Raw genomic sequence first — 9,860 nt, forward strand, 5'->3', positions numbered from 1 at the left:
CGGGTCTAGGTTTTGGACCCGGACTTGATCTGTTGGGTCTAAAAATTGGACCCATACTCATATCCGTCGGGTCTCGGGTCCATTGTCACCCTCGCTATGAGCTTCTTTTTTTTCTTTTTTTTTGCTTTTTTTTTTTTACCATCATATACCTGTATTATTGGCAACAAGGTCATAATCACTCGCTATTAGATTTCAAGCCGTGTGATTTGTCGTTTAATAGTTAAAGATGACTACTCGTTCTAATTATATACGATCCTTAATGCACCCAAGAATAGGGTTTAAAATAAAGTATTTTATCTCTAATATTTTATGGGTACGAATTGGGTCCAGCTGAACCTTGGACCCGTATAGTGCTCGACTCAAAGTTTTGGACCGGGACCCGACACGCCAGCTCCAAATGCTGGACCCATACCCGACCCGTGTCGAGTATACCCAGTGGGATCTTAGTCGAGTCCAGGTCCATTGCTACCCCTACTCTCTTTAACGGGCAATGTCAAGGAAGGCTAGAGGCAATCTCTCTCTAGATAAAACAGTGAGAAGACCAATTCAGTGTCAATGGGAATGGGGCACTGCTTGAGCCTCGACTACTAGTCTAGGTTTTCATTTCCACTAATACATTTGAAAGACGCTAACTATTTAAGGAAGAAGTTTTTATAAGGTTGCAACTTTAAGATGTAGAATTAAATATGCACCGTTAAATCCATCATAAAACGTTGTTTGGATGTTGGAAAACCCTCTAATTGGTCATCTTGACATTGAGATGTGTGAATATGAAACGAAAAAAAAATTTTGAATCCGCAAAATAGTGTAGCTTGCAGCATATTATTTTGACCGTCTATTTTCAAGATTTTCATGTATTTATGGATCTACTTGATCTGAACAATTTTTAGAGTTTAAGGTTTTTTTTTGACAAAATTACTTTTTGGTCCAAGGATGCCATCCTGAGATTGCATTTTATTTATTTATTTTCATTTAGTAGGGGTGGTCCGAGGTTATAATCCTCGAACAGATCATTTTCTTTTTTTAGAAAAAAACACCGTTAATTATTTTTGAAAAAAATAGCGGTCCAAGGTTAGAATCCTCGTACTGATCGTTTTATATATATATATATATAGAAAAAACAGCTATCCAAGCTCCCCATCCTCGAACCACTCCTTATTTTTTGAAAATGTAGCGGTCTGAGGTTAGAATCCTCAAACCGACCATTCTTTGTTTTTAAGAAAAATAACAGTCCGAGGTCTCCATCCTCAGACCACTCAACAGTCCGAGGTCTCCATCCTCAGACCACTCAACAGTCCGAGGTTAGAATCATATGACTTCTTTGTTTTTATTTTTTAGGAAAAACATCAGTCCAAGATCTCCAACATTATATTGTTCATTATCATTTTAAAAAAAAAATAGTAGTCCCTCTCACCAATTTTTCTTCACTTAAAACGAAAGGGGCACTCTCTTTCCCTACTTCAAAAGGAAATATTTTTGCCTTAAAAATGAAAGAGGATTGACATGTTGTAAACAATTTACATGGAATACACAATTTGACAAGTTAATGGGGGAGAGAAGGAGCGTTATCAGGTTAACATTCTCGTACTGCTTTTACAAACGATAACGAGCAGTACAATGTTCTCATTCATGGACCACTATTTTTTCAGAAAATAAGAAGTGATCTGAAGATGGGGATCTCGGACCACTATTTTTTTTACAAAAAAGAGAACGATCGGTCTGAGAATTCTAACTTCGGACTGACCCTGCTAGATAAAAAAACAAATAAAATAAAATAAAATCCAGTATGACAACGGCATCTTCGGATCAAGGGGTAATTTCGTTAAAAAAAAATCGCAGTGACCAACCTTTGATGTAATATATGCATATAAAGAGAGCATACTATATTTTCTCAACTTATATGGAGGGTGTGCTTAATTTTCTCTATTCTTAAAAAAAGAAAAATGTTCATTTATATTAAAAGTTTCCATAATTCATTTTATGGAATATATAACTTAAATGGTCAAACGAACTTGCAAAAAGTATTAAGGTGATGGAATGTTCAATTTTGAATTCATTTCACTCATGTCAACAAAATAAATGAAATAAAATAAAATACCAAAGCCCATATTCAGGGTGTGGAATGTTGAATGCACGGGCATTTCCATTATTTGGCCCAAGCTAAGTCGCCTAAGCCAAATGATGTAAGTACCTTACTACTTCAAGGTTATGAACCTAGAACGCAATTTATAACAAAAGGGGTATTTACATGAGTTGGTACAAGCCAAATGACAAATGTACCCTCGATTGTTTAGGCTTGGGAATCCCACACACTTTTTTCAGTGCATACCTATGTTTTGGGTAGCTAACCCGGAACAACTAGGGTTAACTTTGTCGTTTCATTCAAATTAAGTACCATGAGAAAATTAAAAAGTACACCCCTTATTATTCGAGAAAAAAAGTTGTATATAAAGTTACATCTTTATACAATTGAAGTAAGGTGTACTTCAAAAATTCTACATAACAAAGTGTTCCAACATTAGGGAACCTTCCACTTGATCATATGGACCTAGAAATGTATGGTATAAAGAAAAAAATAGAATTCTAAGTCTAAAAGTAGTTGCTATAAGTTTTCTGAATCATATATTTTCAAGAAGTATTTTGTGATTTACTCGATCTGTACCTTTTTTGGAATTTTAAAATTTATAGCTAAGGATCAAAATACATTATCAAGCCATCATAAGGTTTTTGACACCGGAAGAACATCTCTAAGCAAAGTTTAGAGGCGCGCCTTACTTCTACAACAGTGCCTATCTTATACAACATGAACAAGCAACCTTAAATAAACCTCATCCATTATCAAAATTATAAAACCAGAGCGTAACTGTTTTCTATGACAAGTGCTTGTTCCATGTCGGTAAATCCGAGGAAGGGAAATATCATCATCTTGCTTGAACAAAATGGACCTTGGAAACTTAGGACATTATGTTTTTCTTTGGAAATTCTTTTCGCAACCGAGCCTGAAAAGAAAGGGCAGTATCCTCATACTATCAACCTATATCTTCAATGGGAATTATGCATTGTGGATGAAAGTAATTACTGAGAGTGAAAGAGAGATCTTGAATAGGTCTTCCTGTCTGTTGTTCACCTGAGCATAAGTCGAAGCGAGGTCGTAGAAGTTCAGCTGGAAACAAGTTTTGCATGTCACTGTGAAGAAAGGGAAGCATGATCTAATGGAAAAAGGTCATACCTGCTGTCGTTATTGCAAGGCAGTGAAAGCCATGGAGACATAGGGCGATGTATGTTATGTACTTCGAAGCTATTTGCGGGTGTCGTAGTGAATCGTAAAGGAGAAATGAGAAATGAAAGCTGCCATCACTGGGCCTATTGGGAAGGAGTGAGCTGGTCTGTGGCCTTGTATAACTAGTGGAGGTGCAGCAAACTCTATCATCTAATTTCTCAGCGATCAAGAAACACTAGAATTTGAGGATAATTTGGTTTGACTCGGAAATTCTACTAATTCTTTGGAATTGAGGGCCTGATTGATGATACCTGAACTCTAATCTAAATGGTACATTTCTACCTGTGAGATGGGCTGGTAACATGATGATGCTACTTTTTTTGTTCAGACTTAGCAAGACCAATAAGGATTTTTAGAGGAATACGTAATGTTTCGAGTTCTTAAACCTAAACAATAGGGGGTAGAATCGATGTTTGCTTGGGTCGCTTAATTCAAATGATAATCGTTCTAGTTCATGTTGACAGAGATGGAACAAGCATTTTAAAGAACAAAAAAAGGAAAAAGAGGTGATTTCCATATTTTGAACCATGAACAATTAGGGGCAAACCATTAGTCTTTTAAGCCATGTAATTTGAGCATAATGACAAATAATCCCTTAATCCCTTCTTGTTCAAGGTTAGCAATGTCAAACAAGTATATGCAATGATAAACATGTGTCCTAGATTCTTAGGCCTGAACAAGCGAGGGTGCATTGGTCATTTTGCTTGTACTGTCTTGGCGCGAACCAAATGATACAAGTACCCTTAGTCGTTCTGTATTGGAAATGCTAAACAAGAGATTGTAGTATACAAAACATGTTTTAGATTTGTAATCATGAACAAGCTGGGGTACTCAATTTGACGTGGGCCACTTTCTTTTGTTTCTTTCGCCTCTTCTTTTGCTAAGTTTCTTTACATAAAGTTTGTACAAGGCCTTCTTGACATTTTAAATTTGTTTACCCATATACCCATTTGAAATTTAGCACTATGTGAAGTGGAGTGGCTAGCTTTCGCAGGCCAAGGCCTCTTTCAAGGCCTGCAGCTTGAGCCACTTACATGGCGCATAGGGCCAACTAAAATGTCCACGTGACTTCGAGGTTCTCAATCCTAAACAAAGATAATTTAGAAAAATCTTAGACAAGGCATTGGGGCATTCTACAAAATGGTCTAACCATTTAAACAACATTTTCTCAAGGATGAAGTTTTTATAAGGCTTAGGCTTTATGAACACCAGGGCCCGTTTGGAAAGCAATTTTGGCAACAAAAATCTTCAGGATGGCTATAAAATCAATTTTGAACACCACCGACAACAAAATTTGAAACTCAAAAAATCTATAAATCATGCGGATATTTGAACATTTATTTTTAAGGAGAAATAGACAGTCTAGATAATTTGTTAAAATATATACTATTTTTTAGAGTTTGAAATCTTAATTTTGTTTTACAACCATAATGTTCATGTCGAGATCAATTTACAGGTTTTTCAATACTTGAATTACAATTTTCGATGAATTATTAGGTAAGGCTTTAGTTATTTTAATAAAGTTCTAGCCCCATCAAACCATTTTCCTTTTCTCAAGCTATGCAGTAATACCACAGCCATGATTTATCTTTATTGGGATAATTTAGATATGTATTGGGATAACTTAGATGATATTTTGAAGGACAACTATTATTGATCTTGACGTGATAGTCGTACCCCAATTCTGTACTACCTACTTTAGCGAGTGACTTTTTTTTTTTTTTGTTCTTTTTTGAGCATGACTTAAAAGCCGTACCCCATTTTTTACCGATTACTGTAGTGAGTAAGTTATTAAAGATAAGTGGGAGAAGTTGCATCATAGGATGTACATGTACCTTTCAGAGGGTACTGGACATCTTCCCGTCGGTCAAAACACCTACTTGGAAGATGTTTTTTAGCCTAAAATTATGAGAAACACATACTAATTACTAGATAATTATTTCAAGAAGAAAACATAATCAATTTTACGTTATGTTACACTTAAATCTAGCCCTTAAAAAATTGGACGGTCTCTATTCCATCTTGAGGCATAAGATTTTAGTACATAGAGAATTTATTTTAGAAATGTTATTGCTGAGATTATTCTATGAATTGTATATATTATATACCCAAATTTTGAGATCCAAAAAGTATCAATATCAAGTGTTTTATTGCCCCATGGAGGAAATGTATGGTTTCCTCTCTTGAGAGGAAGAAATCTTCTCAAATCAATTAAAGGGTGTAATTTCCATATAAGGTTGCAACCTTAAACAATCCAATTAAGGTGCACCTCCAAAATTTATTATAACATATAATTTTGATGTAAAATATTCTTAGGATTATCTCAAAATCTATTTTTATATCTAATTGTAAAATTTTAAACTCCAAAAATGGTTGAAATCAAGTAGATCTATAAACATATGGAAATCTTGAAAATGGATGGTCTAGATAAAGAGTTATAAGATGCACTATTTTTAAGACTCAAAATTCTTTTATTTTTCATAGTCATATATCTCGATGTCGAGATGATCAATTAGAGTGTTTTTCAACATTAAAACAACATTTTTTAATAGATTTTTAGGTGTATCTGTAGTTCTACATTTTAATGTTGCAACCTTATATAAACTTTTTCCTTAATTAAAACCATTTACAATATAAGGTTTAAACAAGGTTGATGCCTTACATAACCTTTTTTTCCTTTAAAGTTTGAGGAAAGCCCCTTTAATCATTTTGGTAAAGTTGAGTAAGTTGCATAGACATTAAAATAATAGTTCATGGCATCCAAGGAGGCTCCTCTCCTAAACTTTTGTTGAGATTATCCTCCTTTTTTTCTTTGGTTATGATTAACCCTTTTGATGAGTTCCTTTTATATAATTAACTGGTTCCCTCCTATTGGAAGGGCATAACGAGCTAAAGGCCTTTTCTTTTGTCCCTCTTTAATAGTGAATCATTTTTCTTTAAGCATTTTAGTCCAAATGGAAATTACAAGGACACTATAGTTTGATAAAAGCACAAAGTAAATAGCATTGGACAAAAGGAAAAAAGAAAAAGTGAGCCTCTCTTGCATGGTATACAGTATCCACTTAGAAAGAGCTTCCACTTGACACACCACCAAGAATCTTTAAACCTTTTTTGTTTTTTGTTAATGGGCCTGTAATTGAAGGTCCGATGATCACGTGACACCAGGTGTACCTGAGTTGGCTTAGCTCGGACTGGACAGCCAGTTTATTATTCCTCAAGCTCAGCTTGAGCTTAGTTTGGACTTGTTTAATATTATTAAATATATATAAAGTATAGTGTAGGGCCGTGCTTTTATGTAACGGTTGTATCATAGTATGATGCAACCATATTTCTAGAAAATCATGTTTGTGGTATTTGTATGACTTTAAATTTTGCCTCTTCATCTCAATAATCATTCTCAGAAAAATAAATAAATTCAATTTGAAACTTAGATAGGGTCAAATGAGTCCCCTCCAACAACGAATCTAGACCATTCATTTGGTGAATTTCAATATCTTAGCCATTACAAACTCAAAATCATTTTTATGTTTTTAACATTGTTCATCTAATGATAATAAAGTCATCTAAAAAAATTGAAAAATAAAAAATCCTTCTAAGGCCATCTTATTAAAATGGATGGCCTCTATTAATTGGGCTAAAAAAATAATTTCTAGGTTCTGTTTTCAAATTTTTCTTTATTGTGATTGTTCATTAGAATGAAAAGAGTGTAGATTTCAAATTTTGGTTCAAACAAATAGTCGTAACATGGTTTTTGAAGGTTGGTGCATCATATTATGATACAATTGTTGCATGAAATCAATGCCTTATAGTGTTATAAGTGATTTAAAAAACAGATCAGTAGCTCGGATCGGGCATCGGAAAAATTAGTTTGGATCGGTGAATTAGTGGTCCAGATTGATGTTTTATTGTGTGGATATAATAGGGAACCGGCAAAAAAAGAGTGCAAAAACAGTTAACAGCAAAAAACCGGTCTAGATCAATGAATCGATGTTTTACTGTAGTAAAAAGGCATTTTTACTATGGAAAAATACCGTTTTACTATAGGAAATCGCTGGTTCTCTTCTAGACCCTAGACGATTGCCAATATATTGATAGAATCGACACAGGGTGACCGATTCTTGGATCGGACCGAATGATTCCATGCTGACCCAACATTGTTTAACTCATTGTGTATTATTATACTATTGTAATTTGGTAACATAATGCCTTGTATGTTCAGGTAAGGACGTAGGTTTGTGTGCTATTCATTGGTCAGTGTAGATCTAATACAAAAATCAAAAAAGGAATTGGGGCTTTCTGGCCCTTTGGTGCCTTTTTCATTTTCCCTCAATCTTTTCTCTTCTTTCTCATTCTCTCTATCTTCTTCCTCCCTCTTCCAAATCATTTTTCTACTATAAAATGGAATTGGTTTATGGTGACCACTGGGTTTTGATTCTCGATGGAGAAAAATGAAATAATTTAGGCTCTTGTGGTAACTCAAAAAGTTTGTTTGGGTGTGTTCTAGAGTACTTAAAATCTAAATGGGTCTCAAAATGCAAGTATACTAAGGTCGATATCTAGCTCTATATGCCAAGACCAGGGTCAAAATAGTGGCCTTTTAGGGAAAACCCTAAGGACCCAAAACCCTGATTTTGACTTAAAGGGTTTGAGGGACCTATATGCAAAGGTCGTTGGGTTTTTAGTTCATTAGGGCCTCGAACAATATAGGACTTTGGTCCAGGGCCTATCATTTAACCCGTGATTGAGATCAAATTTTCTTTGAGACTTTTCAAGCTCATATTTGGGCACCAAGCTCTCTAGATGGTCAAATTATGTTGAAGATCCTATATATATGAAAATGGCATCTTTTGAAGGTTGTTTCAACTGCCCCAAACCATGGTTTATATATGACTTTTAGATACCAAAACCATACTGAACTATAACAACATTTTCTTTTAGGACCTGATAAAAAACTCTAGTCTTTTGAGGTGGGATACATCTAAAATAATATTAACTCTATCCTCCATAGTCTTAGCTTTGAATCTAACTGGCCAAATCATTTTTTCTCTTAATGAGTACTCTACATTCTATGAATAAGATAAAAATTCTTGGTTTTTGGAGGAGGGACTTAATGATGGAGGCAAACACTGCCCAGTTGAAGTTAGTGACTCAAAGCATGAAAGATCTACAAAAAACCTTCTAAAGATATAGCAAATTGAGGTTGAACTTGTGTTAACTTAATGAGACTTGAGAGAAAAATATCAGAGCATGTACTTATGAACTTAAGCAAGGTAAAGGGCAGATGATATGTCTTCCTACATCATAGAGTTTGTAATTTTCTTCTTTGAAGTTGCATGAGTTTTATATCCCAAATCAAAAGGTATTTCAATCTATATAACAGACTTAATATAAGTGAAACAAGGTTTCTAAAGGTCTTTGGAAATTATGTACCATCATACTTTGAAAAATCTCTCTCTCATGTTTAAAGGGTGTAATTTGTACCTTTTGATGTTTCTGATTTGCTTTGATTTTTATCCTTTTTGTTGGAGTTAATATATTATAATATACACTTTAATTGAAGGTAAAATTGTAGAGGTAATTCTGTTGGGTATTTGTGGCTATTAAAGACCTTACGAGAGCATATAATCAATATTTTGATATAGTGGAACATAGAACTCCAGTAGGAGTATGGTCCAGATGGGTTGAGATTGACAAATGATGTTTGTCGAGACTAAGACTAGGCCTAACGGGCTGGGCCAACCGACTTACAAAACCCTCAATACTTAAGCATAGAGCATAACTGATGAGGGTCATTGGGATTATCCCTTGATGAGGTTGGAGTTGCGTAGGGTAGTGAGCCAATTGATCGTGTAACCCTTGTGTGTGATGGTAAGCCTATAAGGACGAGGGCCAAAGCTGTGTCAAGCAAGAAAATCATTATTGAGGGTGATCCGTGTACATGTGCGAGAGATAACCCACATATGTACCATAGAGTTGTGTGTGTACCAGGAGTGTGTGACTATAGAATTGTCCCTAGGGGAGAACCTATAATTCATAGACTATGATTGTGTCTCCTCACTTATTGGCCCAATCCTAAACCCTACGATGATCTGTGGATCATAAGAACTGTTGGGTCAGCTTAATAAAATGGGTGTGGATTATAATCTATTGTAGAAGATGTGGTGCTTCAATAAAACTAAGATTTTCCTAACATAGTTGGATCCAAATCCTATCAAATTAATTTAAAATTAATTAATTTGACCTTGAATAATTTTTAAATTAATAGAATGAATTTTTAGAAGACTATAGGTATTTTATTTTATCAAAATGGATTTATAAATATAGAGAAAATAAACTTTTAGTAATTTTTTTATTCACATAAAGAAATAAAACAATTACTTTTTTCTAAAATTTATTTTATAAATTTTATAAATCATAAAATATATGGGGTGTGGGAAGTGCGTGGGGCCCACATAAGGTCCTCATAAGAGGCACACTCCTATTTGTGCTTACTTTCCTTAATTCATGATGAGACCGTCAAGGCACTTAATCAATTGAAGTAATTAGAAAGGTTTTGAAATTTAAAGATATTTGATTTTCA

At 34.4% G+C, this 9,860-nt stretch overlaps 1 long non-coding RNA gene across 1 annotated transcript; it reads right to left on the minus strand.

The window, feature by feature from the left end:
• Positions 1-2,673: 2,673 nt before the first annotated feature.
• On the minus strand, positions 2,674-3,734 carry LOC148781001 (uncharacterized). The gene is made up of 2 exons (XR_016060510.1): positions 3,230-3,734; positions 2,674-3,163 (listed from the first exon to the last, which is right to left on the minus strand). It is a non-coding gene; the product is annotated as an uncharacterized LOC148781001 (long non-coding RNA).
• Positions 3,735-9,860: the final 6,126 nt, after the last annotated feature.

Source organism: Amborella trichopoda, chromosome 8 (genome assembly GCF_054954075.1).
Source record: "Amborella trichopoda isolate Santa Cruz 75 chromosome 8, AtrichopodaSantaCruz75HAP2 v2.0, whole genome shotgun sequence".
Lineage (NCBI taxonomy): Eukaryota > Viridiplantae > Streptophyta > Magnoliopsida > Amborellales > Amborellaceae > Amborella > Amborella trichopoda.